The sequence below is a fragment of the Mustela nivalis genome (assembly GCF_964662115.1).
Source record: "Mustela nivalis genome assembly, chromosome: 14".
Lineage (NCBI taxonomy): Eukaryota > Metazoa > Chordata > Mammalia > Carnivora > Mustelidae > Mustela > Mustela nivalis.
Window position 1 is genome coordinate 89194826 of NC_139033.1, and position 26943 is coordinate 89221768.

At 44.5% G+C, this 26943-nt stretch overlaps 2 long non-coding RNA genes across 3 annotated transcripts; one reads left to right on the forward strand and one right to left on the reverse strand.

Moving 5' to 3' along the window:
- Positions 1–26871, reverse strand: LOC309847588. 2 transcript variants are annotated; one of them, XR_014302507.1, is made up of 5 exons: positions 26799–26871; positions 26031–26119; positions 17931–18086; positions 1315–1450; positions 1–224 (listed from the first exon to the last, which is right to left on the reverse strand). It is a non-coding gene; the product is annotated as an uncharacterized lncRNA (long non-coding RNA). The 2 variants fall into 2 exon arrangements; XR_014302508.1 differs by lacking the exon at positions 1–224 and having other exon boundaries at positions 927–1450.
- LOC309847587 lies at positions 14605–16984 on the forward strand. The gene is made up of 3 exons (XR_014302506.1): positions 14605–14903; positions 16435–16479; positions 16642–16984. It is a non-coding gene; the product is annotated as an uncharacterized lncRNA (long non-coding RNA).
- Positions 26872–26943: the final 72 nt, after the last annotated feature.

Genomic DNA, 26943 nt, shown 5'->3' on the forward strand with positions numbered 1-26943 from the left:
TTTGAAGTCAAAGGCTGTAAGAACATTTATAAAACGAATTTCAAAAATGCCACAAAGTAACAAGGGTTGATCCTTAACGCCAAAAACTCTTAGGTGTGAGTTCTCCATTTGGGGGCAGGATTGGCAGGAACAGCGTCACTCACACTGCAGTGTGGACATCTGGCCACTAGATGGCCCTGCAGCTCTTTGCGGTGCCGTCTCCACCCGCCTTCGTTGGTTTGCTCCTAGTGGCCAAAGCACACAGGAAGAGCAGAGAAATGAGAAAAGTAAGCACAATGTAGAGCATTTTTAAAAAAGATAAATGTACTAAATTGAAAGGCCATTCTACATTCTGAGAATGTGTCCTTCCTACTCTTTTTGGGTGGTAACGGACAATTGTTCCTATGGTGGGGACCCTTCCCTGCCACCCCCTTAAAAAAAAAAAAAAAAAAAAAGTCTTACCCAACTGTGAATTCTGAAAGTCTGGAATCAGTAAAGTACCAGCTTCCCATGAAAAACAGATCCAAGTCAAATATCTTAACGTGGTGTAAAGATCCCCAGCCCTCTGAGCAGTGTTTCTGGAAATAAACAAGCTAAAGTGCCTGCAAAAGTTAAATACAGTCATCCATGTTATACTTAGAAGCTCTTTTTCGTGAAATAGTTAGTGAAATGAAAAGATGTTGATAAAAGAGTCGTGAAACCAAGGAAGCTCCGAGTGGGTAGGAATTTCCCCAGGGAAACAGTGACATCAGTTCTTAAATGATGGGACCATGAGGAGGACACAAAATATAGGAAGTCGGTTCTAGAGAAAGTAAAGCAAAAGTTCGTATAGCCCATTGAAGGTCAAGGCACAACTGAGGGGTTCACAAGAAAGCTCAGACCTGCCACAGAGGATTGGGGAATGTTCTGAATTGGAAGGGAGAGCAAGACAGAGGAGGAATCCTGGGTAAATACGGTCTTTTCTTTCTTACTTAAAGATGGAGAGTGTCCAGGTCTCTGGCTGTGGTCAAAAGTGTCAGGTCCCCAGGGATGGGCGTAGAAGACCATCCAGTTAAGACACAGCCATGTTTTGTTGTGTAGTGTTTTTTTCTTTCAGAACTGTTGACATCTAACAGTTTCTGCTTGCTGTTTGCTTCCAGAAATCTTCACTCACTCCAAGTGGCTTCCCTCACCCACACCAAGCCACCTATCCGCTGCTGTTTCCTGGCATTACTCGAAATTCTACTTCAGTGTTTCTTTACCTAGTAATCTCCTTAAACCTACCCTGTGCCTAACACAGTTCTTACTGCTAGACATCTTGAATCTTCATAGTAAGAATCTTTTCTCCCAAGTCACCTGTGAGGAGCCTGAGACTACAGACAGGTGCGACAATTCCCTCAGTGTGACATTTCCTCTCGGTTGTGTAGGTAGATCCTGGGTTCTGCCCAGGCCAGGGCTCCAAGGGCTGGGCTGAGGGTGGAGTGGCCTGCAGCTGTGGAGGGCGGGGAGGAGTGTCAGAGGAATTAGAGCCTGAGCTTGAGTGAGAAAACCAGGGAAAGTCCCAAGTGTCAAGTTCAGGAAAGTAGAAGTTGGGTAAGAATCTGATGGGAAGCCAAGGCTGGGCACCTGAGAACAAGCAAGATGGGCCAACAAGTTTGGAGAGCAGTGCTGTAAAAATTCCCAGAAATACAGGAACTGGAGGGCAAGAGCGCTCTGGGGATTGCCACTGGAATCCATAACCTCAGATGGTGAAAGGCGGCAGGAAAAGAGGCCCAGTGTCCTGGTTCCTGAAGGAGGCCACAGGCACTAGACACAGCTGGGAAGATGGAGGAGAACGTCCTCTACTAGGACAACTGTCTTCCAGTTGTCTCATTTGTCTCCTCCCTCTAGGTGCTCTGAGCTCTAAAATTAACCCCATGTTTTCTGAATAGGAAATGGGCATGCCAAAGAGTTCAACAGGTTTGAGGTTTCCATTTTTTAAAATATATTTAAGGGGCACCTGGCTGGCTCCCTAGAGCACACGACTCTTGATTTTGGGGTTGTGAGTTCGAGCCCCACGTTGGTGTAGAGATTGGTTCAAATATATTGAAAAACATGCATAAAGCTTGTTTTGTTTTCAGGCAAGGCAGATTTAAATGGCTTACAACAGGGGCACCGCGGTGGCTCAGTCTATTGGGCAACCGAATCTTGATTTCAGTTCAGCTAATGAGCTCGGGGTTGTGAGACTGACCCCTGAGCTGAGCTCCACATTGGGTTCCTCACTCAGCCTGGAGTCTGCCGGGGATTCTCTCTCCCTCTCCTTCTGCCCCTCCTCTCCCTGCCGCATGCACACATGCACGCGCACTGGCTCTCTTTCTGAAATAAATGAATAGATAGATAAAATCATTAAAAGGATTACAACAAAATCCAGGCTGCCTATCCTCCCCCTCCCCTTCCCCAATCTTACTCCTCAGAGGAAAGTTCTTTGCTATGACTTCCTGTTTTGTCATCTTCATTTTTCTTTCTTTTTTTTTTTTTTAAGATTTTTTTTTTTTAAGATTTATTTATTTATTTATTTGACAGAGAGAAATCACAAGTAGGCAGAGAGGCAGGCAGAGAGAGAGAGAGAGGAGGAAGCAGGCTCCCTGCTGAGCAGAGAGCCCGATGCGGGACTCGATCCCAGGACCCTGAGATCATGACCTGAGCCGAAGGCAGCGGCTTAACCACTGAGCCACCCAGGCGCCCCTTTTTTTAAGATTTTATCTTTAAATAATCTCTACCCCATGTGAGGCTTAAATTCACAAACTTGAGATCAAGCATCTCATGCTCCACCGACTAAGCCAGCATTACATTGCTCTATCTCAATTATCAATCTTTGACTTCATTAACTGACTTCCACATGAGGAATTAATTCTCTTTTCACAACCACTTCCACTTCCCCTCTTTCTCCCAATCTATTTTATGTCCCCATTTTTATTAATGGTGTGCATTATTACAATGATGTCATTATTCACAGCTGAGATGCACAGTATACGATAATTAAACTTTATCTTTTATACCTTTTTGTTTTTCCTGTAATTAATAACTGCCTTGTTTTTCAATTGCCTTACTTTTCTGTTTTTCTATTGTGTTTTGTGTGTTGATTTACTTTTTTTTTTTACCAAACACTTAATAGATCTTTTTTTTAAAACTTCCTATCTAGAGCCCTCCTGCCCCAAAGCAGACGGTTTGCTCTCTTGGCCTGACACCACCTTTCTCCTCAGGTTCCTTTTAAACCAGTTGCATCCTATGTGGGAGCCCCTGTTTCCTGGATCCCATGCCTTCCTTTCTTGGAATACTTCCTTATTCTCATGAAGTACTTCCGGCCTTCACTTTTTTAAACATATCCAACATATATTATTAACAGCTTAGTTTAGATATAATCACATTCTATACAATTAACTGGCTTGACATATAAAATTACCCTCCTGACCCCTCCTACCATACCACCATTCCAGGCCCTGGCAACCACTTTTCTGTCTAGAAACCTGCTTGTTATGGACATTTCATAAAAATGGAATCATAGACTGTGGCCCTTTGTGACTAGCTTCCTTCACTCAGCATAAAGTGTTCAAGAGACATCTGTGCTGCAGCATGTATCAGTACTACATTCATTCATCTGTAATCATCATGAAATAGCTGTAAGAAAAAATTCACCCTCTTAACCATTTTTCTAACAATTTTATTTATTTATTTGACACAGAGAGATCACAAGTAGGCAGAGAGGCAAGCAGAGAGAGGGGGAGGGGGGAAGCACACTCCCTGCTGAGCAGAGAGCCCGACATGAGGCTCGATCCTAGGTCCCTGAGAACATGACCTGAGCCGAAGGCAGAGGCTTAGCCCACTGAGCCATCCAGGCGACCCTTTCTTAACCACTTTTTAAGTGTACAGTTTAGTAATGCTAAGTACACTCACATCACGGTGTGACCATCACCACCATCCATCTCTAGAACTCTTATCTTGTAAAACTGAAACTCTGTATTCATCAAACAGTTCCCTATTCTCCCTCCCCTCAGGCCCCGGCAATCATCATTCTATTTTCTGCCTCTGTGACCTTGGCTACTCTAGGTATTTCCCATCAGAGGAATCATATTCTGGCTTGTGACGGACTTAGTTAGCACAATGTCCTCAAGGCTCGTTCTTTTTTTTTTTTTTTTTTTAAGATTTTATTTATTTCTTTGACAGAGAGAAATTACAAGTACACTGAGAGGCAGGCAGAGAGAGAGAGAGAAGGAAGCAGGCTCCCCGCTGAGCAGAGAGCCCGATGCGGGACTCGATCCCAGGACCCTGAGACCACGACCCGAGCTGAAGGCAGCGGCTTAACCCACTGAGCCACCCAGGCGCCCCGAGGCTCGTTCTTGATGTATCAGAATTTCTTTCCCTTTAAAGGCTGAACGATATTCCATTGTATGTATATGACACATTTTGTTTATCCATTCTTCCTTTGGTGGACACTCGGCTTGCTTCCACCTTTTGGCTATTTATGAATAATGCTGCTGTGAACATGCGTAATCCAAATATCCCAAATCCCTGTTTTCAATTTTTTTTTTTTTTTTAGATTTTATTTATTTATTTGACAGACAGAGATCACCAGTAGGCAGAGAGGCATGCAGGGAGAGAAAGGAGGAAGCAGGCTTTTCGCGGAGCAGAGAACCCAATGTGGGGCTCTATCCCAGAACCCTGGGATCATGACCCCAGCAGAAGGCAGAGGCTTTAACCCACTGAACCACCCAGGTGCCCCTTCAATTCTTTTTATGGCCAAATAATATTCCATTGTATGGATATGCTACATTTTATTCATCCATTCATCATTTGATGGACATTAGGTTGTCTCTACTTTTTGGTTATTACAATAATGCTGCTATGAAAATGTGTGTGCGGGGTCCCTTGCTGGCTCACTGGGTGGAGCCTGCACTTTGGATCTTGGGGTTGTGGGTTCAAGCCTGCACTTTGGATCTTGGGGTTGTGGGTTGTGCATTTGCTGTAGAAATTACTTAAAACCCTTTAGGGGTGCCTGGGTGGCTCAGTTGGTTGAGCATCTGACTTTTGGTCCAGCTCAGGTCCTGATCCTTGGATCGAGCCCCAGGCTCTGCACTCTGCTTAGAGTTTGCTTAAGACTCTCCCCCTCCCTTTGCCTCTGTCCGTCCCCACTGCTCTTTCTAAATAATTAAATCTTATTTTAAAATATAAAATAAAACAGAATCTTTAGGGGCACCTGGGTGGCTCAGTTAGTTAAGCATCTGCCTTCAGTTCAAGTCATGATCCAAGTGTCCTGGGATTGAGTCCTACATCAGCCTCCTTGCTCAGCCGGGAGCCTGCTTCTTCCTCTCTCTTTGCCTGCCACTGCCCCTGCTTTATGCTCTCTCTCTCTCTGTGTGTGTCTGTCCAATAAATAAATAAAAATTTTAAATAGAATCTTAAAAAAGAAAGAAAGAAAATTTGACATATTTTCATTTCTCTTGGGTATATACCTAGGGGTGGAATTGCTTGGTCATATGATAACTCTGTGTTTCTTGTTTTGAGAAACTGGCAGGCTGTTTTCCGAAGCAGCTGCATCACCTTAAACACTGCCCCTATTAGCCATGTTGTGAGGGTTGGTTCCAATTTCTATCCTCATCAGCACTTGTTATTATGTCCTTTATATTATAGCCTAGTGGGTGTGAAGTAGTATCTCATTGTGCTTTTGACTTGTATTTCCCTAAAAGTCTGTTGAGCATCCTTTCATGTGCTTTTTGGCCATCTGTATGTCTTCTTTGGAGAAACAATACTCAGATCCTTTACCTACTTTTAGTTGGGTTATTTGTCTATTTATTTATTTTTATTTATTTATTGTCAAAGAGAGACACAGTGAGAAGGAACACAGGCAGGGGGAGTGGGAGAGGGAGAAGCAGGCTTCCCGCCGAGCAGGGAGCCCGATGTGGGGCTTGATCCCAGGACCCCGAGATCATGACCCAAGCCAAAGGCAGCTGTTTAACTGACTGAGCCACCCAGGCACCCTCAAGCTACATTTTTTTGAGTCCTCGAATGTTTGAAGAAATCCTTTATTCTATCCTAACACTCAGTTAGTGGGTCTGGCTGGGTCTCAAAGGTTTGGAGGCTGGCAAGTCCAAGATCAAGGTTCTAGCCAATTCAGCTTCTGATGAGGGCTTTCCCAGATTACATGTAGCTACTTTCTAGGTGTGTCCCTATGACCTCTTTGTGCAGGGATGGGGGCCCAGAGGGAACAAGTGAGTGTTCTCTGGTGTCTCTTCTCATGAAGACACTAATTCTGTTGGATCAAGGCCTCATCGTAGGCTTCATGTCACCTTAATTACTTCCTCCAAATACAGCCGTACTGAGGGTTTGGGCTCCAACATATGAATTTGGGGGTTGCGTGGGGGACCAACAGTCAATTCATAACCATTGTTTACTAAAAATTGCTTGTTGTTTATTTGAAATTCAAAGGTAACCAGACAAGCTCCATTTTATGTGGCAATCCCACTCACCCAGCCATGCTGTCTCTGCCCTTTTCTGTGCCAGGCCCTGGGCACTGGCTTAGCCCGCCCTCACAACAGCACTGCGAGGGAGACAGCATCCCTGCTTTTCCCCCAGGAGGAAGCCTTGCCTTGAGAGAGGTTAAGCAACTTGTCCCAAGTCACACAACTACCAAGAGGCCAAGCAGAGAGATGAGGCAAGAGTCAAATCAGGTAGGGGCGAGAGCACGTGACCGCCGAACCAAGGCATGACAACACCTCGTCATGGCCTGAGACCAGGCTCCTTCAGCCCAAAGTACATGAAGTATCAGGAATAAAATGTACAAAAGCCAGAAGCCCATGAGTAAAAGCGCAACCTCCTCGCCTCCAAAAACTGTATTCATAAAACAAACAACAAAGTAACAGAAGGTAGTTCTTCGGTGTAATACATTTAAAAATGGATGAAATGGCTCCCGGGAAACTTGAATCAGATACTGCCAGATCCTTTGCCTTTTTTTTTCCTCCCCAGCATATTCACCTTTCCTTTTCTTTTCAACTTAAAAATTTTTTTTCTTTCTTTAAAAAAATATTTATTTGCCAGAGAGAGAGAGAGTTCATGCAGAGGGGACAGCAGGCAGAGAGAGAGGCAGACTCCCAGCTGAGCAAGGAGCTTGATTTGGGAATCGATCCCAGGACCCTGAGGTCATGACCTGAGCCAAATGCAAACACTTAACCGAGTGAGCCACCCAGGTGTCCCTCATTTTTATTTTTTAAATGAGGTAGAATCAACATCAATAAAATGCATAGATCTTGGGGCACTGGGGTGGCTCAGTCCATTAAGCATCTGACTCTTAAGCTCAGGTTATGATCTCAGAGTCGTGAGATCAAGGCCTGTGTCAGGGTCTGTGCTCAGTGAGGAAACTGCTTAAGATTCTCTCTCCCTCTTCTTCTGCCCCTGCCCCCTCTCCTGTGCTCTCTCTCTCTCTAAACAAATAAAGTCTTTTAAAAAGTGCATAGAGGGAACCTGGGTGGCTCAGTGGGTTAAAGCCTCTGCCTTCGGCTCAGGTCATGATCTTAGGGTCCTGGGATTGAGCCCCGCATTGGGCTCTCTGCTCAGCGGGGAGCCTGCTTTCCCCCCACCACCTGCCTCTCTGCCTACTTGTGATCTCTGTCAAATAAAATCTTTAAAAAAAAAAGTACATATATCTTAACATACAATTTGACACTTTGCAACAAGCATATATACTCTGTAACCACTGTCCAAAACAAAATAGAGCATATTTTCATCACCCCAGTAAGTTCGCTTGGGCTTCTTTCCTCCCCAGCCCCATGGCAACCATTTTTCTGCTTTCTATCACCATAGATTAGTTTAGCCTGTTCTTGAAGTTCATATAAACAGATTCATACAGCTTATACTTGTTTGGATCTGGCTCCTTTCACTTAACATAATGTTTTGTTTGATTTTTATTTTGCTGAAATTCACATAGCCTTAAGTACACAATTCTGCGGCAGTTAGTACATTCACAATGTTGTGAAGCCCCCGCCCCTGTCTAGTTCCAGAGCCTTTACATCACTGGCCCGAGAGAAGACCCTGTCGCCATTCCATACTCACTCTCCAGTTCTTCCGACCGCTAGCACTTGGCAACCACTAATCCGTTTTCCATCTAACCTTTACTATCTATGAGTCATCAGTTCGCAACTGTCTGGTAAAACCCCACAAGAAGAGAGAATTACCAAAAAAAGGCTCCAAAAGAGGGGAGAAAGACAAAACCAATGCTAGGTAAAGTAAAATCAAGCCAGATGACTAAGCCACGAAGGACATTTCTCACTGCCAGTGAGATGAAGCCTACTCTTCCTCTTAAGCGGAAGGTCTCTGCTCCAATCAGTCTTGAAGGTTGCGGTAGCCTTATCTACACAAGTGCTGTTTATTTTCCTATGGACGAAGCCCAGTTCAGTGGCAATATTGAAAGAGAAAAGGCCCACAGCTGGCTCCTTCTGCAAATGGCATTGACATAAAGACCAAAGTAAATGTTAGCATCCTGCAAACAGCAGCAGGTGTTTGAAACACAAGAATAGCAGCCACTCGGGAGAACAGTGACCACCTGCTAAACAGCGTCTACTCAGAACCCATTTGAAACAGTCCATAGGGATGATTTCTGATGTGTGGGTGCACTTTATTACTGGGTTTTTGTGGGTTTGGGGGGTAGGTCTTTTCTTGCATTGCAGGGGATGTTTAGATAATGTCTGATTTTTTTAACTGGGTCCTTGCTCACCACCATAGCCTTAGCACCTAATACCTAGGATTACGCTTGGCACATAGTAGGTGAACAATTAGACATTTTGGAATAAATGAATGAGTGAAATATCTTTCCTACCAACTATAAAAGTGGAATCATAAAATTACTGTGTTTTAGATTCAGAGGAGAATGAGAAAGAAGGAAAACAAATAAATGTCCTCCCATAAGGGATCATGCAAGGTGGTTTCTATATATTACCTTATTGAATCCTCACAAATACCTTAAATATATGGTGCTGACTTCACAGATGGCGATACTGATGGTCACAGACGCACCCTGCTATGTCCCAGAACAGTGAGTCCAAGCCTTTCATTTGGTCACTGAAGACACTCAGAGCCAAAGCCATCAGGGGTCTTGCTCCAGGTGACAGAGCTAACCTTGTCGAGTGGCCTACCTAGAATGTTCCTATGTCTGTCCTTAGCTGAAGGCACAATATAATGATCCTTGAAGCCAAATGCCTATCTTTGTCTAAGGCACAGAAAGTTTCAAAAGGCAGAGTATTTGCTTGTAAAAAAAATGGAGGGGAGAGGGGAGTGCAGCTTCCTGGGCAGATTTTAGGCAAAAAAGCCTCCACTGGATTCATATTCCCAGAATCTTGGAGGATGGTTATGGGTGAGCAGCAGCAGGCAGGACACTGGGGAGGCCAAGAGGCTTGGGGCTGGAGCACCAGGGATTTGCCAGTGGGTGCTGGCTCAGTCACTGTCAGCCTTTCTGTGCCTCAGATAAGCAATTGATTAGCGACGTACTGAGTGCCCGCCAAGTACGCTGCCAGAAAGGGCAAATTGGATCGATACCACTCGGTGCAACCCAATGGCTCAGGGGCACAAAAGTGCATACGATCAGGTCCCTGCTTCCTACTCCGACAGGACAACCAACCACAATGGTTTGCTGTGACTATGTCAATGTATCCCACTAAATGTTCTGAGTTCTGGGAAACTGCTCAGTCCTGGACACACCAGGGCAGCGGCCACCTATGAGAGGTTTTGACGGGCAGAGGAAACCACATGCACAGTTATGACGAACACTATGGGTAGCATGTAAAGCCTGGTCTAATACAGAGACGCCACCAGACATGGGCAACCGTAAAGTGCCAACTGCGCCAGGGCCTACAGCAAAAGGAAAACCCAATGATAATGACCCTTCTTTTTTTATTTTTTTTAAAGATTTTATTTATTTATTTGACAGACAGAGATCACAAGTAGGCAGAGAGGCAGGCAGAGAGAGGAGGAAACAGGCTCCTGCTGAGTAGAGAGTCCGATGCGGGGCTCGATCCCAGGACCCTGGGATCATGACCTGAGCCGAAGGCAGAGGTCGTAACCCACTGAGCCACCCAGGCACCCCAATAATGATCCTTCTTGATTTACAAATATGATAGTTTGTGGGGCACCTGACTGCTTAGTTGGTAGAGCATATGACTCTTAATCTAAGGGTTATGAGTTCAAGCCCCACATTGGGCATGGAGTTTACTTTTTTAAAAATGTGATGGTGCTTGGGTGATTCAGTCAGTTAAGGGTCTGCCTTTCAGCTCAGGTCATGATCTCAGGGTCCTGAGATCAAATCCTGTGTCAGGTTCCCTGCTCAGCAGGGAGTCTGCTTCTCCCTCTCCCATTCCCCCTTGCTTGTGAGCATGCTCTCTCTCATATAAATAAAATCTTTTAAAAAAGCTTTTAAAAAGGGTGCCTGGGTGGCTCAAATGTTTGGGCATCTGCCTTCAGCTCAGGTCATGATACCCAGGTCCTGGGGTTGAGCCCCGAATCGGGCTTCCTGCTCATGGGGAGCCTGCTTCCTCTCTCTCTGTGTCTCTCATGAATGAATAAATAAAATCTTAAAAAAAAAAAAAGCTTTAAAAAATGTGATACTTTGGGGCGCCTGGGTGGCTCAGTGGGTTAAGCCGCTGCCTTCGGCTCAGGTCATGATCTCAGGGTCCTGGGATCAAGTCCCGCATCGGGCTCTCTGCTCAGCAGGGAGCCTGCTTCCTCCTCTCTCTCTCTGCCTGCCTCTCTGCCTCCTTGTGATCTCTCTCTGTCAAATAAATAAATAAAATCTTTAAAAAAAAATGTGATACTTTGCACATCACAGATTTTTTTCATTAACTTCGGTTTTTTAAAATATTGCATTAAAATTGCATAAAAATACATAAAATAAATATTGTATCAAAATATATTCCATCTTGGGGCACCTGAGTGGCTCAGTGGGTTAAAGCGTCTGCCTTCAGCTCAGGTCATGATCCCAGGGTCACGGGATCAAGCCCCGCATAGGGCTCTCTGCTGGGTGGGGACCCTGCTTCCTCCTCTCTCTCTGCCTGCCTCTCTGCCTACTTGTGTCTCTGTCTGTCAAATAAATAAATAAATTAGTTATATAATTTTTAAGAAATATATTTCATCTTGATTACTGACTTTTGGGGCACCTCCTTAAATTTTGCATCCGAGGGAAGTGCCTCTCTTGCCTTACTCTCTGCCAACCCTGCAAGGTCAGCCCTACATGTTAGCCCCATGCCTCCAATATAATCTTTGAGACCTGGGACAAATCTCTTGGCTTCTCCATCTGAATATCTTCCTCTACACTAAGGAGGGTGAATTACACAGCCCCTAGGGGCCCTTCCATCTCCAGGTTCTGTGCCTTCATGATGAGATGTTGGGAAATGGAGAGGAACAGAGGACAGATAATGCTGGGAACAATCAAGGAATGGAAAGAGTAGTAGCATTTCTGCTTGCCTACGATTAGAGAAAGAGAACCAGTAGGACATTTTTACATATTAACATAGATATGTGATGCATGTATCATATAGCATATGTGTATATATATGACATAATCACATATCATATCTACCCACTATATATATGATATATGATCTACATATATGTGATTTATCTCAGGGAATTGGCTTATATGATTGTGGGTTTGGCATGTTTGAAATTTTTGGCACAGCCTGGCGGGCCAGACACTTTGGGCAAGAGTCAACACCGCAATCCATAGGTGAAATCTTGGGACACCTGGGTGACTCAGTGGGTTGAGCGTCTGCCTTTGGATCAGGTCATGACCCCAGGGTCCTGGGATCAAGCCCCACGTCGGGCTCACTGCTCAGCAGGAAGCCTGCTTCTCCCCTCCCACTCCTGCTTATGTTCCCTCTCTCACTCTCTCTCTCTGTCAAATAAATAAAATCTTAAAAAACAAACAAATGGGGGCACCTGGGTGTCTCAGTGGGTTAAGCCGCTGCTTCGGCTCAGGTCATGATCTCAGAGTCCTGGGATGGAGCCCCGCATCTCTCTCTGCCTGCCTTTCTGCCTACCTGTGATCTCTGTCTGTCAAATAAATAAATAAAATCTTTTTAAAAAACATGAAACAAAAACATAGGTGAAATATCTTCTTTGAAGATACCTAGTTTAGCTTTAAAGCCTTTCCCCTGGATTGGATGAGGCCCCATCAGACACTCTCCTTTCGTCGACGTTAAACTGCGTCTACAAAATACCTCAGAGCAAAGCCTGGATTACTCTTGAAAAGAATACCTGGATATTACAGCTAAGCTATGTTGACTCATAAAATTAATCATCACAAGAGGAGGAAATTGCTCAGAGACGTGAAGTCGATTGTCCAAGATCATCCAGCTGATCAGAGTCAAAGTTGGGACTGAAAGTGTGCTATACATGGACCCCAAGGTCCACATTGTCCCAGGAATCTTGCTGTGTCTGGGCCTCCAGAGAATTTCCTGAGGCATCACAGCAGATTCCTAATCCCTGCATGACCCTGTGACTTCTCTGTCATAGCTATTTTTGTGTGTCTCCTTCTGGACTGGGGGTTCTTTGGGGAAAGATCCCTGCATAAATATCTTTTTATGATCCACAGTACTAGTGAAAAGCCCCACATCTGTCAAGCATTCAGTGACTATTTGTAGAATTAGTGAATCACTAATAATTCCCAATGTGTTGTTTCCTATATAGGAGCACTAAACTAAGCTTTAACTGTAAGATGTTAACTATAATTTCCAAGATTTTTCTAAAAAATTTAGTTGAGAGAGAGAGAGAGAGCATGAGCAGAGGGAGAGGGAGAAACAGGCTCCCCATTGAGCCAGGAACTCCACAAGGGACTCAATCCCAGGACCTGACCTGAGCCAAAGGCAGACGCCCAACTGACTGAGCCACCTAGGTGCCCCTAGATTTTAGCTATAACTTCTAACTTCTCCTTCACCTCTATCTGCACCTCCTTGTCCTCCTTCTTCTAGTTTAACTTTTGCTTTAATTGAATGTCAATTTCCCCACCAAAATAAAAGGGAAGGACCCTTGTGGCCATGGCAATATATTCTAGAAGCCTGCTGGGCATTCTAACTTAATGTCTTGACAATAGGTCAAGTGGGGTGGGTTCTACTATGATTCTTAGATGCATGACAGGAAAACAGAGTCTCTGAAAAGTTAAAGACCTGTCTAGGGCACCTGGGTGGCTCAGTGGTTTAAAGCCTCTGTCTTCAGCTCAGGTCATGATCCCAGGGTCCTGAGATCGAGCCCCGAATCGGACTCTCTGCTCAGCAGGGAGCCTGCTTCCTCCTCTCTCTCTCTGCCTGCCTCTCTGCCTACTTGTGATCTCTGTCAAATAAATAAATAAGATCTTTAAAAAAATTAAAAATGTTAAGGACCTGTCTAGAGTCACAGAATTTGTGACTGGACTCTAACTAACCTCTAAACTCCCCCCGACCAACTTCTGGGCCACACTGCCCAGGTCAAATTGTTCCCGGCAGCCACACTGGAGCTCGACCTCATCAAGCTGAGGAACTGAGAAGCACACGTGTTAATAATGGCAGCACCACAGGACGCCTGGGTGGCTCAGTCAGTTAAGCATCTGCCTTCAGCTCAGGTCATGGTCCCAGGGTTTCTGGATCAAGCCCCACATTGGGCTCCTTGCTCAGCTGGGTCTTCTCCTCCTTCTGCCTGCTCTGCCTGCCATTCCCCCTGGTTGTGCTTTCTCTGACAAATAAATGCAATCTTAAATAATAATAATAATGGCAACACCAGGACCAGGGCTCTGGGCTCCTGGCTTCTAGGGGCACATTCTCCTGGTTGTCTCTCAAAGCAAGGCCTCACTGGGGCCCTTGCAGGCTATGCCTGGGCCTCCCCGAGCTATTTACTCGGCTAGGTGTGGGCTCTGCCTGGCTCCCAGTCTGTTGTTTGCCCAGTAAACGTTACCTCCGCCCCACCAATCTACTACCCAACAAAGGAATGGCAACCGATGCTGAAAGGAACGTTCTTTTGCTGGTTTCAGACACCTTGTTGACTTCAGTTTTCAGTTTCTGTCTAATAAAATGCAAATCACTGAAAGTGGGGGTCGCCTCAGAAGCCTCACGGCCTCCAAGCAGTGAGCCAGGCCTGGGTCCTTTTCCCGCCAGTGCAACCTCTGGGAATCAGGCCATATATGAAGTCGGCAGGGATTTAGGGTCAAATCCCAGTTCTCCTGAGTGGTGTAACCTTGGGCCTCACCTCTCCAGCTTCCTCCTCTGAGAAACAGAGCCAGGGCTTACCGTGCAGGAATGAGAGAGAGAAGGGATGCCAGTGCCTGGCACAGAGCCCCATACTCATGGGCTGTCAGTCCTACTATTGGCTTAGTCCGCACAGCCTTGCACTTGTTTCCTTGACAATAAAAGAAGCTTTAGCGTAAGGACAAAAACAAGGCTTGCTGTCCGTGGCTACTCTGGTTTCCTACCACCTGGCTTCTTCCTGGAAAAAGGTTCCAAGAACTTTTTAGAGGTAGAAAGCGAACAAACAAGAGAGATTTTAATCAGTAAAAACAGGTTCTGTCTTTCTCAGGGAGGCGGCTGCCTACAGCTCCAAGCAAATCCTCTCAAACCGTAATGTTACCTCCGCGATCGATTTGCAACAGGAGGTTCTTGTTCTGGAACCCGGATACGCAAACAAGGGCGCTTTCAGGAAGGGAGGGGGGAGGGAGGGCGCAGGGCGTCCTTCGGGAGGCGGATTTCATCAGCTGCCCCCTGTCCCCGGGGAGCCCGCGGGACCTGTCAAGCCGGTGGCCCAGGCCAGAAGGCAAGCTGAACGTTTTAAAGTCCACGGGGCCTCTCTTCTGACCTTTTCATTTAAGTGGGCCACATTTAAGAAATGCCAAGGAGGAAACCGTGGTGATTTGTGGTTGCCAAGCCAAGTGGGGCGCTGAGAAAAAAGCGGATGAAATGGAAAAGGTCAGCTACCTCCGCTGTGCAAAGCAAGGAGGCTGGCTGGGTCCAGGCAGCACAGTCTCAGGATTCTGAGCTGCTGTGCCAACTCCTGACCCCAAGTGTTAGCCTGTCTCTGGGACTCAGAGATAGAGTGACTAAAGTCACCCTCAAGTCCCTTCTGGCTACTTTAGAGAAAGAGGCAGAGCAGGACCCCGGAGAGGGGGAGTGACTGCAGAATTTAAAGCCAAACAAGGATAGGCTGAGTGTGGGGGTGGCAAGAAATGCTCCCCCACATTCTCTCATATTCCTGCCTCCAGTTTTTTGGAGGTTTTTTTGTTGTTGTTTAGATTTTTATTTATTTTAATTGACAGATGTTAATTGACAGAGAGATAGAGAAAACAAGTAGGCAGAGCAGCAGATGGAGGAAGAGGGAGAAGCAGGCTCTCCGCTGAGCAGGGAGCCTGATGCCGGGCTGGAACCCAGGACCCTAGGATCATGACCTGAACCGAAGTCCGCCACTTAACCAACTGAGCCACCCAGGCGCCCCTTTTGTTTTGTTTTAAGGTTTTCAAATACATATTTTAACACCGTGGTGGTAAGATGCCTTCACATCCACTGCAGAAGTAGAATCAGAAATTAGGGAAGGGGAAGGGTGAAGGAAGGAAGGAAAGAAAAAAGAAAAGAAAGAGGAAGGAAGAGAGGGAGGCAAGAAGAAGGGGAAAGAGAGCAAGGAAGGGAGAGAGATAGGAAGGAAGGAAGGAAGAAAGAGGAGGGGAAGAAAGGAAGGAAGGAAAGAAAAGGAGAAAGGAAGAGAAAGAAATAGTGTATAAAGTATTTCCTTCCAGTAAAGATGGCCCTCAATCAAAAAAAGAAAAACGAGGGCGCCTGGGTGGCTCCCTGCCTACTTGTGATCTCTCTCTGTCAAATAAATAAATTTAAAAATCTAAAAAAAAAAAAAAAAAAAAAAAGAAAGAAAGAAAAATGAAATTCAGGGAAAGAGCGCCTGGGTGGCTCAGTGGGTTAAAGCCTCTGCTTTCAGCTCAACTCATGATCCCAGGGTCCTGAAAAAGAAGAGGAAATTCTGACTAACAATTTTGTTTTTGATCCTTTTGGCAAGGGTCATAGCTAAAGTCAGAGCTCAGAGACCTGGAACTGTGGACCACTAGTAAGAGCTAGCTGGGAGGCGAGGGCACTAGGCGAAGGATTACTGTGACTCCATGACCTGAGCGGATGGCAGGAGAGAAGAGTCCTGCCTCCAGTTTGAAAGAAAAGTTGTAGTTTATTTTTATTTATTTTTTTAAAGATATTTAAATTTGAAAAGTTGTAGTTTAAATAAGAAATATTAAGGACATCTTTGAGAGTGCTGAGGATAAGGGGATGGGAGGGACAAGGGATGTCCTGGGAGAGTTAAAATGAGTACACAGAAATTCAGAAGGAACTCCTCATACACTTCGATTTGAGCATATTAGCAGATGTTAAAGGTTGAGTATCTGTTTTGTGTTAGTTTCAGATCTTTTTTAGCACCAGATGAACTATTACCGCATTTCTCTCTCAGGGTCCAGGCGGCATCTGTCTTCTCTAGCAGGGAGAAGAGCCCAAGGTAAAAGAAAAATTAAAATCTTGGGCAAACTCCTACTTGTCCTTCAAAGTCCATGCAAATATCTCCTTTATGAAGACTTTCCTTATGGCCCTTGCTCCTTGGTGCCACCACCGGGCTGGCTGCAGTTATAATGTGGAATTACTTATCTCTTTGCTCTCCCAGGTTCCGCTCCATTGAGAGTAACATAAAGGTAACCCAGAGCCCCGGGGTTTTCTGGCAATGGATCTGATCATAATGTTGGAAAGAGCAGTATATTGCGTGTGGACACCCAGCTTCTGGAAACCAAGTAAAAATCATTGAATACAAATGGTTGAACACAGGTGTAGGGTGAAGATTTCCAGGAGAACCCCAAGTCGATACAAAGGCAAATTGTCACTTCTTCTTGCTGGAAACTGGGTTGGGGCGGGGACACTTGGTTGATCAAGACGAGAGTGTCCTGGGATGCCAGGGTGGCTCAGTTGGTTGAGCCGCTCCCTTTGATTTGATTTTAAATAAAATCTTCAAAAAAAAAATGCTAAGAGAATCCTTTTAAGAAAACTTTGTGGTCATTTTTCCCCCCAAAAATGCAAGTAAAACTTAGACAATTCACTTCCTGTAAGCCTAAGCAATTCTGATTTTTCAGGACACTTCAATTGAAAAATGTGATTTCCCCATCCAGAGCTATACACAGGACAATCTTCTTTACTCCTTTATCTCTTCCAGAAGGTAAGAAAAATTAGACTCACAGACACTTTGAGCTGTAAAGTCATCTGATCCCCTGGAAGGTGAATCTAAAAGACCCCTCGGGGAGCCTTGGTGGCTCAGTGGGTTGGGCATTGCCTTTGGATCAGGTCATGATCTCCGGGTCCTGGGATTGAGCCACGTGTCGGGCTCCCTGCTCAGTGAAGATTCTGCTTCTCCCTCTCCCCTGCTCTTCCTCATGCTCTCTCTCAAATAAAGGGAAAAAAAAAACTTTTTTAAAGACTTTATATATTTATTTAATAGAGACAGAGCACAAACTGGAGGAGCGGCAGGCAGAGGGAGAGGGAGAAGCTGGTTCCCCATGGAGCAGGGAGCCCAACTTGTGGCTCCCTCCCAGGGCACTAGGATTATGACCTGAACCAAAGGCAGATGCTTAATCAACCAAGCCACTCAGGAACCCCCCAAAAAATCTTAAAAAGAACAAAAATAAAAACAAAAACAAACTTCCTTTTCCTCACCTGTTCTGTGCAGAACAGCCGCCACAAGCCACCAACCCCCAGTTATGGTGTAAGCCAAACTCAACCCCAATCTCACCATGGGTCACAGGTGTGTGTGCTCAGCAAATGTTTGCAGCCCTTTGCTGGGAATGTTATCCCAGGTCACGTTAACAGGACAGATCACGGGCAGCCTGTCCAGGGTCTGGACCACCCAGGGGTCAAGTGGGCATTTTGTTCTCAGGGTAGGGGAGGGAGCAACTGGGGAAAACTCACCTGGTGTTCCTTGCTGTGCCATTTTTCCTCTTTGTGGACTCTGTCCCAGCTTATGACCAATGACCGAATTTTATACTTGGACATTTATTTTAAAGACTTGAACTCCCAGTTGTTCTGCTTAGACTTCTGGGACCTGTCAAGCTTCTTGGCTGTCAACTGGCAAAAGATGGAGGAAGGATGAGAAGAATGGTAGACGAGAGAGAATATGGGGATGCCCAGACGCATGAGGGGAGGTGGCCCTTGGCAACTGTAACACTTCACACACGCAGTTCATGCTTTCCCTGTGTCATGCACTGTGTTCAAGACAGTAATTTGTTCAACGCTTAATTCTCATTTTACCTACAAGGAAACTGAGGGTCAGAGGGTTCGTATGTGTTAGAGCGAGTATGTGTTAGAGCTGAAAACCTACCCTATGTCGATCCATTTCACAAGCCAAGGTCCCCATGCCCCCAGGCTGTTATGACCATCCTCACAGGGTCTAGAAATGGAAGATGGTTGGCCTCTGTCCCAAAGTTCTTGGAAGCAAACAATTATATGTCTTCCTCCTCTCTCAAAGCTTTTCTCTTCTCATCTCCCCTTTATTCACCAAACCAGAGTTTCATCTATATTTTACCCAACTGGCTCTTAGAACCACATAAATCTTGGCTGTTTTCATGAAAAAAAACATTATAAGAGAACAGAAATGGTATAGTTTGTAGTCTTTTCCCACCTGATTATTAAATGTATAAAGTTAGCTATAAATAAGAGAAATTGAAGGCTGAATCCAAAGACAACTTAAAGAACCTAAGGTTGGAGATAAAGTACTTACTGATCCTGAGCACCTGAGATCTCAGGACTCTGAAATCAAGACCTGAGCTGAGATCAAGTGTCAGATGCTTAGCCAACTGAGCCACGCAGGCGTCCCTCTTTTCTTTTTTGGCGTTGAGAACCCCTAGGCCATTCTCAGGAAATCCAGTCTCCTATGAGCCAAGTCAAGCAAAATCTCACAGCGACGCCTCACAGATGAGGGCACCTCACCAAAGGAGGAGGGGTTCCGTCGCTATTACTTTGGAGTCAAAACCTTGTGTGTGTCTGGGAAGGCTGAACTTGAGTCCAACTTCAGCTCTTCAGATAAAGGTCATTTGCTGAAATTAGTCGTGAAACGTTTCACAAAAATCGATACACCACACAGAAGTTAAGAAATTAAAAACAAGGCGGGATCTTCAAACAGGAAACAGACATTAAGGGAAGAAAACGTTGAAATCCAAATAAAGTCCAGAGTTTAGTTAATGGCAGGGTGTCAGTGTTGGTTTCTTAGTTTTGACAAATGTGTTATTTGGTCATGGAGGCTGAGAACATTAGGGGAACTGGCACCAGGGGTGTAGGGGGATATATGGTAATTCTCTATGCTGGACTTGCATCTTTTCTGTAGACCTACAATTATGCCAAAACAAAAAGGTTATCTTTTTTTTTTTTAAGATTTTATTTATTTATTTGACAGAGAGAGAGAGATCACAAGTAGATGGAGAGGCAGACAGAGAGAGGAGGGAAGCAGGCTCCCCGCTGAGCAGAGAGCCCGATGCAGGGCTCGATCCCAGGACCCTGAGATCATGACCTGAGTTGAAGGCAGAGGCTTAACCCACTGAGCCACCCAGGCGCCCCTTTTTTTAAAGATTTATTTATTTATTTGACAGATCACAAGTAGGTAGAGAGGCAGGCAGAGAGAGAGAGGGGGAAGCAGGCTCCCCGCTGAGCCGAGAGCCCGATGTGGGGCTCCATCCAAGGACCCTGAAATCATGACCTGAGCTGAAGGTAGGCACTAACTGACAGAGCCTCCCAGGTGCCTCCAAAAAGTTTAAAATTTTTTGAAACTAGTGATTTGAAATTTATTCTCCGAGTACTAATGAAGGGAGCCTGCTGCACTTCAACTGCACTTAAAACTCCTTTCAAGTAAGATAAAAGTAAGATAAAACTTGCCTCTCTTGCCACCTTTGAACCTTGGTGTCAATAAAGGTATGGACAATGGAGTGTTTGCACTTTTCTTTAAAAGGACAAAACCAAGTGCAGGGCCATTTACTGCTCTGGATCAATGCCAAGTAAAAAAGAGAGGCATGGGATATCTTTGCATTTTCCAAATAAATCTTTTCCTTTTGTTGTTGTGTCCTTTAGCCCCTGTTGAATTTACTGGGCAAATGAACTGTAGCATTTTGCAGAAGCCAAAGGAGTATTGAATTTCTTAGAACTTTAATACACACAAATGAAAGTCAGGAAGTGTCGCAACTCTTCTCCAGAAAGGGGTGGGCAGCCACAGGATTGAAGGAAACATTCGTCAACATGACCAGGAGGATTTCCTGTCCACATGCTCAGTGTCTCAACATTACTTAAACGGTTTGTAAACGTCTCACTTTAAAAACATATTCATAAAGTTAAAAGCAATAGGATCACTAGTCCTGGAAAACCAAAGGACTTCATTTCTACAGGGTAGGGAAGCCAGTCCTGAGCATACATACAGGATTGGTTTCGTAGTTGTAACAGAAGGACCTCAATTGTGTAAAATGACCAGGGAAGAGGAAACTGGAATTGGGGGAGGGGTGTACATAGCTCTTTGATTTCACTAAGGAAACAAAAATATTATATAGAATTTGGCTCTTCACTCTTTCCCGTATTGTTGAGTCTTTTTTTTCCTTGTGAGAATATAAAAAGTTGCCTTGGAACGTTTGCTTTCCTTTTCCAGTGTAGCTGGTGTTAGAACAAGAGTCATTAGTACTCTTTTTTTGCTAGAATCTGCCTCTTGACTACAGCGTGAGAGTCTATAAAATAGGATGCCAAGCAAAGCAAGCGAACACATGAGTCTTTTTAACCATGAATGTCAAAATCATGGCATCAGAAAGCCAGCATTCCTGAATTCTATTCTCATTCTTCTCCTGAACCACTTTAAAATCTATTTGATCAATAAACGGGGGATTATAAAGATGAGCCCGATGTCTTTGCCTTCAAGGAGCTTATGGTCATTTAATATGGAGATCCAGGCAGGTAAATTTCAACTGCCAAGTGTCACAGGGGTTTTGCTGGGAGGACTGACTGCATGGGAACAACCACGTGCAGAGTGGGGTTGATGTTTTGCAAGAGTTTAGAGTAGTGGTTCTCTTTTTTTTTTTTTTTTTTAAGATTTTATTTATTTGACAGATCACAAGTAGAGATAATGACATTCACAGGAAGTATGTAGACTGAAATCATTATTGAAATGGCATGAAGGGTCCTGTGAGTGGTTCAGTCTGTTAAGCATCTGCCTTCTGCTCAGGTCATGATCCCGGAGTCCTGGGATCAAGTCCCGCATTGGGTTCCCAGCTCAGCAGGGAGTCTGCTTTTCCCACTCCTTCTGCTGCTCCCCCTGCTTGTGTTGGGACATGTCAGAGAGGACATATGTCAAAAACAGGCTACGACATAGATAGCCTTGAAGACATTATACTATGTGAAATGAATCAGATACAAAGGGACAAAAGTGTAATTCCACTTATATGAGGTATCTAGAATAGGCAAACTCACGAGACAGAAAACAGAGAATACAGAACAGAGAATACAGTATAAAGGTAAGAGGGGTTGGGGGGATAGGGGAATGGAGCATTATTGTTTCATGGACACAGAGTTTCTGCTTGGGATGATGAAAGAGTCCTGGAGACGGATGGTGGTGATGGTTTTTGACAATGTGTAGGTACTCAAGGCCACTGGATTGTATCCCTAAAAATGGTTACTATGTTAGAACTTATGTTGTGTACATTTTACATTTTGTGTTGTGTACAATTGAAAAGGGGGACTCTCATTTGCAATGACGTGGATGGAACTAAAGGATAATATGCTAAGTGAAATAAGTCAATCAGAGAAAGATAATTTTCATATGATCTCTCTGATATGAGGAATTTGAGAGGCAGGGTGGGGGTTTGTGGGAGGTAGAGAGGGAAAAAATGAAACAAGATGGGACCAGGGAGAGATACAAACCATTAAAGACTCTTAATCTCAGGAAACAAACTGAAGGTTGCTGGGGGTGGTGGGGGTGGGATAGCGTAGCTGGGTTATGGACATGGGGGAGGGTATATGCTATGGTGAGTGCTGTGTGGTATAAGACTGATGTTTCACAGACCTGTATCTCTGAAGCAAATAATATATTATATGTTAATTTAAAACAATTAAAAAAAAAGGGGGGTGCTCAGGGCACCTGGGTGGCTCAGTCAGTTAAACATCTGAGTCTTAGTTTTGGCTCAGCTCATGATCTCAGGGCCATGGGATTAAGCCCCACACCGAGCCCTGCATCAGGCTCCATGCTCAACATAGGGTCTGCTCTCTCCCTCCCCCTCTCCCCTCCCCCCAACCCCCTTTCTTTCTCTCTCAAATAAATAAATAAATAAATAAATAAATAAAATCTTTTTTAAAAGGTTGGGGGGGCTTCATTTAGCCAAGCCTGAGACAGTTTGAGATCAAAATAATAAATTATTTCGGGACGCCTGGGTGGCTCAGTTGGTTAAGCAGCTGCCTTCGGCTCAGGTCATGATCCCAGTGTCCTGGGATCGAGTCCCACATCGGGCTCTTTGCTCCGCAGGGAGCCTGCTTCTCCCTCTGACTCTGCCTTCCACTCTGTCTGCCTATGCTCACTCTCTCTCTGACAAATAAATAAATAAAATCTTAAAATAATAATAATAATAATAATAATAATAAATTATTTCAACTTTTAATAATTTTTAAAGTAAAATAGGACTTTATGAGTTGATAATTATATAAATAAATAAATAAATAAATAAGGGGCGCCTGGGTGGCTCAGTTTGTTGGGCCTCTGCCTTCGGCTCAGGTCATGATCTCAGGGTCCTGGGATGGAGCCCTGCGTCTGGCTCTCTGCTCAGCAGGGAGCCTGCTTCCCCCCCTCTCTCTGCCTGCCCCTCTGCCTACTTGTGATCTCTGTCAAATAAATAAATAAAATCTTAAATAAATAAAAAAATAAATAAATAAGAAGGGAAAGGTCCACTGCACGTAGAATTCCACGTAATAAATACAGAATGATGGAATCAGGAAATCACTATTTGCTAATCATTAGTATAACCATTAATTTAGGCAAGAATCATCAATGGATCCTAAAACTGGTAGGTGCAAGTCTAATGAGAAACAGGATAGGTAGATATTTTAAAATACCTTTCTACAAAATACCTATTATTAGTAAGTATAGTACTTAATAATTAACTTCACAGTGGAGAAACTTAGCAGACCTCATTTAAACCAATTGATACAAGTTACTATCATTAGTAATGGGACAAACTGACATCACATGCCTCCTGATATCATGCACTAAGAAGAACATAGCAACACGCTGTGGGATTGCTGCCCACCATGCATAAATCATGAGGTAACATCAGACAAACCCAAAAGGAGGGGATTTCTACAACTGTGATTGACCTGTACATTTCAAAAATGTAAAGGTCAAAAAAGACAGAAAAGACCAAGAAACTGTTCCCAATGAAAGGAGCTCTCAAAACAAAATTAGTACAAATTTTGTAAGACTTTTTAAAACAATATACATTCCAAGCTTTGGTATATAATTATCAAACAGAGGGTAAAGTGATATTGGAAATGTATCTTTGGATTTACGTGTCAATAAATTAATAGTACTGCAAGAATGTGACAGATTCTGGCATTAATTTTATTTCTTTTTTAATTTTCTCACTTTTAAAAAAGAGGTCAGTGTCTTCCAAGACAATGTTCATTTAACTAAGGTGTGGGGAAGGGAAGCATTTTGTTGTAACAATGTCCTTCAATTGTTTGTACATCTTTCAAGTTAGAAGCCAAGTCACATAGTGATATATCATCAAAAAGTAGTCTATTGAACTCTCAGCTAATAATTCAATTTTGTCTTTCATCAATTTTTTTAAAGATTTTATTTATTTATTTGAGAGACAGAGATCACAACTAGGCAGAGAAGCAGGCAGAGAGGAGGAAGCAGGCTCCCTGAGAGGAGCCCAACTCGGGGCTCAATCCCAGAACCCTGGGATCATGACCTGAGCCGAAGGCAGAGGCCTTAACCCACTGAACCACCCAGGCACCCCTGTCTTTCATCAATTTTATTGAAAACAAAGAATTAGAACCAGTGCAGCTGGAAAGGGATTTGATATTCACTGATGAGGGTCACTTCCTTTCTCAATACCATCACTAATAGCTAAACTGGCCAATTTGTTTGCATGCCCAGAGATTTTTCTTTTCTTTTACTTTTTTTTTAAAAAGATTTTATTTTTAAGTAATCTCTATACCCAGCAGGGGCTTGAACTCACAAACCCAAGATCAGGAGTCACATGCTCTTCCAACTGAGCCAGCTAGGTGCCTCCTGTAGCACACTTTTTATTCCCTTCCCTCTCTTTGCCTGTGCCATCTCCCACATTGATATCATATAGACCAGCGCTATCCAACAGAAATAGAATGCAAGCCACTTCTTGTATTATTTAAAATGTTCTAGTAGCCAATTAAAAAAAAAAAAAACAACCACAAAACCAATTTCTAAAAAGCTGTTTAGGTGTGTGTGGGTAGCTCAGCAGGTTAAGCATCTGACTCTTGATCTCGGCTCAGATCTTGATCTCAGGGTCAGAGTTCAAGTCCCAAGCTGGGCTCCATACTGGGTCTGGAGCCTAATTAAAAATAAAATAAAAATTTTTTAAAAAGCAGTTTAACTCACAATATCAAATATACTATCACTTCAACATACAATCAATATAAAAAATGATTAACAAGGGGCGCCTGGGTGGCTCAGTGGGTTAAAGCCTCTGCTTTCGGCTCAGGTCATGATCCCAGGGTCCTGGGATCGAGCCCCACATCGGGCTCTCTGCTCAGCAGGGAGCCTGCTTCCTCCTCTCTGTGTGTCTGCCTCTCTGCCTACTTGTGATCTCTGTCTGTCAAATAAATAAATAAATCTTTAAAAAAAAATGATTAACAAGATATTTTACATTGTCATGTTTTCATGTCTTCAAACCGAGTGTGTATTTCACGTTTGCAGCACATTTTAATTCAGACTGGCCACATTTCAGGTGCTTGATACCCACATGTGGTTAGCAGCTACCACACTAGAGCAATTTTTGAATTCTAGTTTCAGATTATAACTGGGTTTTGTTTTGTTTTACATTGACATTTATTTTGACTTAATGACCTATGGTTTCTTTGCATTTCACAAAGTCTAAGAACTTTGCATTTTATGTTATCTCTTATCACAAGTGCCTAGTAAATGTTTTAAGATATTAATGGCACCTGATGCAAGAATTATCAGATTACTCTTACAAAGAGGATATGAAACTGTTCAAAGGTTTGGAGTTGAGTGACACTTGGTGGATGGCAATCTGCATTAGGTCAAATTACTGTTTTTGAGCAGGATTTTAAATGTGTATCAAAGTTAAAAGCCTTGAAAACAAAGCTGGGGAGTTAATTTCAACATTCCATTTCTACCCCATTAACCAAGACCAAAATGCAATCCAACCACCTTTTCTCCTCTGCCCCAGCATCTTGTTCCTTCTCCACATGGTTACTCATGGACACCTTGCTGGACTAACAGGGGCCTCACCGCATTTTCTTTTTATGCCTACATGATTTAAATTTTAGCTTCACTGGGACTTCTTACATTGCACCAGACATTCTCTTGGTGTTCACGAATGATAGCTTAACAAAAAGTTGCATGACAGTTACACGACTTTTCTCAGAACCTCTTACAGCTTTCTTTAAAGGTATAGGTCTCAGCCAGAAGGCACCCCAAAGACTTCTCCCAAAGGTCTCAGAGGGCAGGAGTGAGTCTCCCATCTGGGGAGGTAAGTTAGGACCTGGATAGCTCCCCACCGATGAGACTTAGGAAGGAAGCAGGCTTCATTGTGCGGAGTCTCTGATCTCCCCACCTCTTTCTCAGGACTTTGAAGCAGCATGTGTTCAGAACGCCCTCAGTTTCAATAGTCACTGATTTAGCCCTGCCAACGTGGAGGAAGAAGGCAGGCATGGGAGACTCGTGGCCCACTCCAGGGAGTAAAAGAAATTGGCACCCTTTACGGAGTTGATTTAATTCCAGCTTCCCATCCTTTTTCCTCCTCACCAGAATATAACTGAAGAGCTAACCTGACTTAATGACACTGCAAAATTACCTGAACCATTCTGCCTTTTCGCTTTTTGCTTATTTCCAACCACCCCATAGGAGTTTTACTAATCTGTAAGCACAGAGGAGAACAGTAACTACTTGTTAAACAAATTATCACTTTGTAACTCTAGGGAATTTCACATTTTGTGATTTACTTCAAAAAAGGCGAATGCGCGGGGGGGGGGGGGGGGTGTCCCGGATTGCCCCATTCTAATATCCTCGAGCCTAAACCGCTCCCCAGCTGCCAGGGCAGGAGCCTCAAACCTCCCCGCGTGCCAGCGGGCTGAGGGCAAACCCCGGGACCCTCGTCTGAACACATGAAACAAAAAAAGTATGCTCGTAGCTGACAACTGGGAAATGCACATTAAAGTACTTCGCATGCACTCCTACCACGCGGACCTGACGACGCCCGGGTTTGTGCAAACTTAAGAGCCAAGCCTAGTTCTAAAACGCCCAATTTCACTTTCTAAAGGCTATTTCGCGGAATTTCTTGCCAGGCTTTTTTCTCATGCAAGCCCGACTGGCTCGCGCTGTCTGCCCCCCGCGATTTTGCGCTCCGCTCGCGGCGCCGATGTGGCGCAGGAGATAAAATGTGGTCGGGCAGAGGGGACACCCGTCCGTCAGTCTCGGGGAAGGGTCATCAGTCCGGAAATCTCCCCGTTTGGAATTAGACCCAGTCGTCCGGGTGGAAATCCGTCAGCCTAGGGGGTAAAATCCGTCGGAGAAGGAAACCCCGCCGGGTTCCGTACCCTTCCTGAGGAGCCAGGCAGTCCCCAGGTCCTCCAGGGCGGCGAGCGCCAGACCCCGCGGGTCCCCCGCCCCCCACGGCCCCTCCTTTCCCGGATTGCGGCCTCCACGCTGGACGCTCCGGCCTCGCCCCCTCGGGGCCCGCAG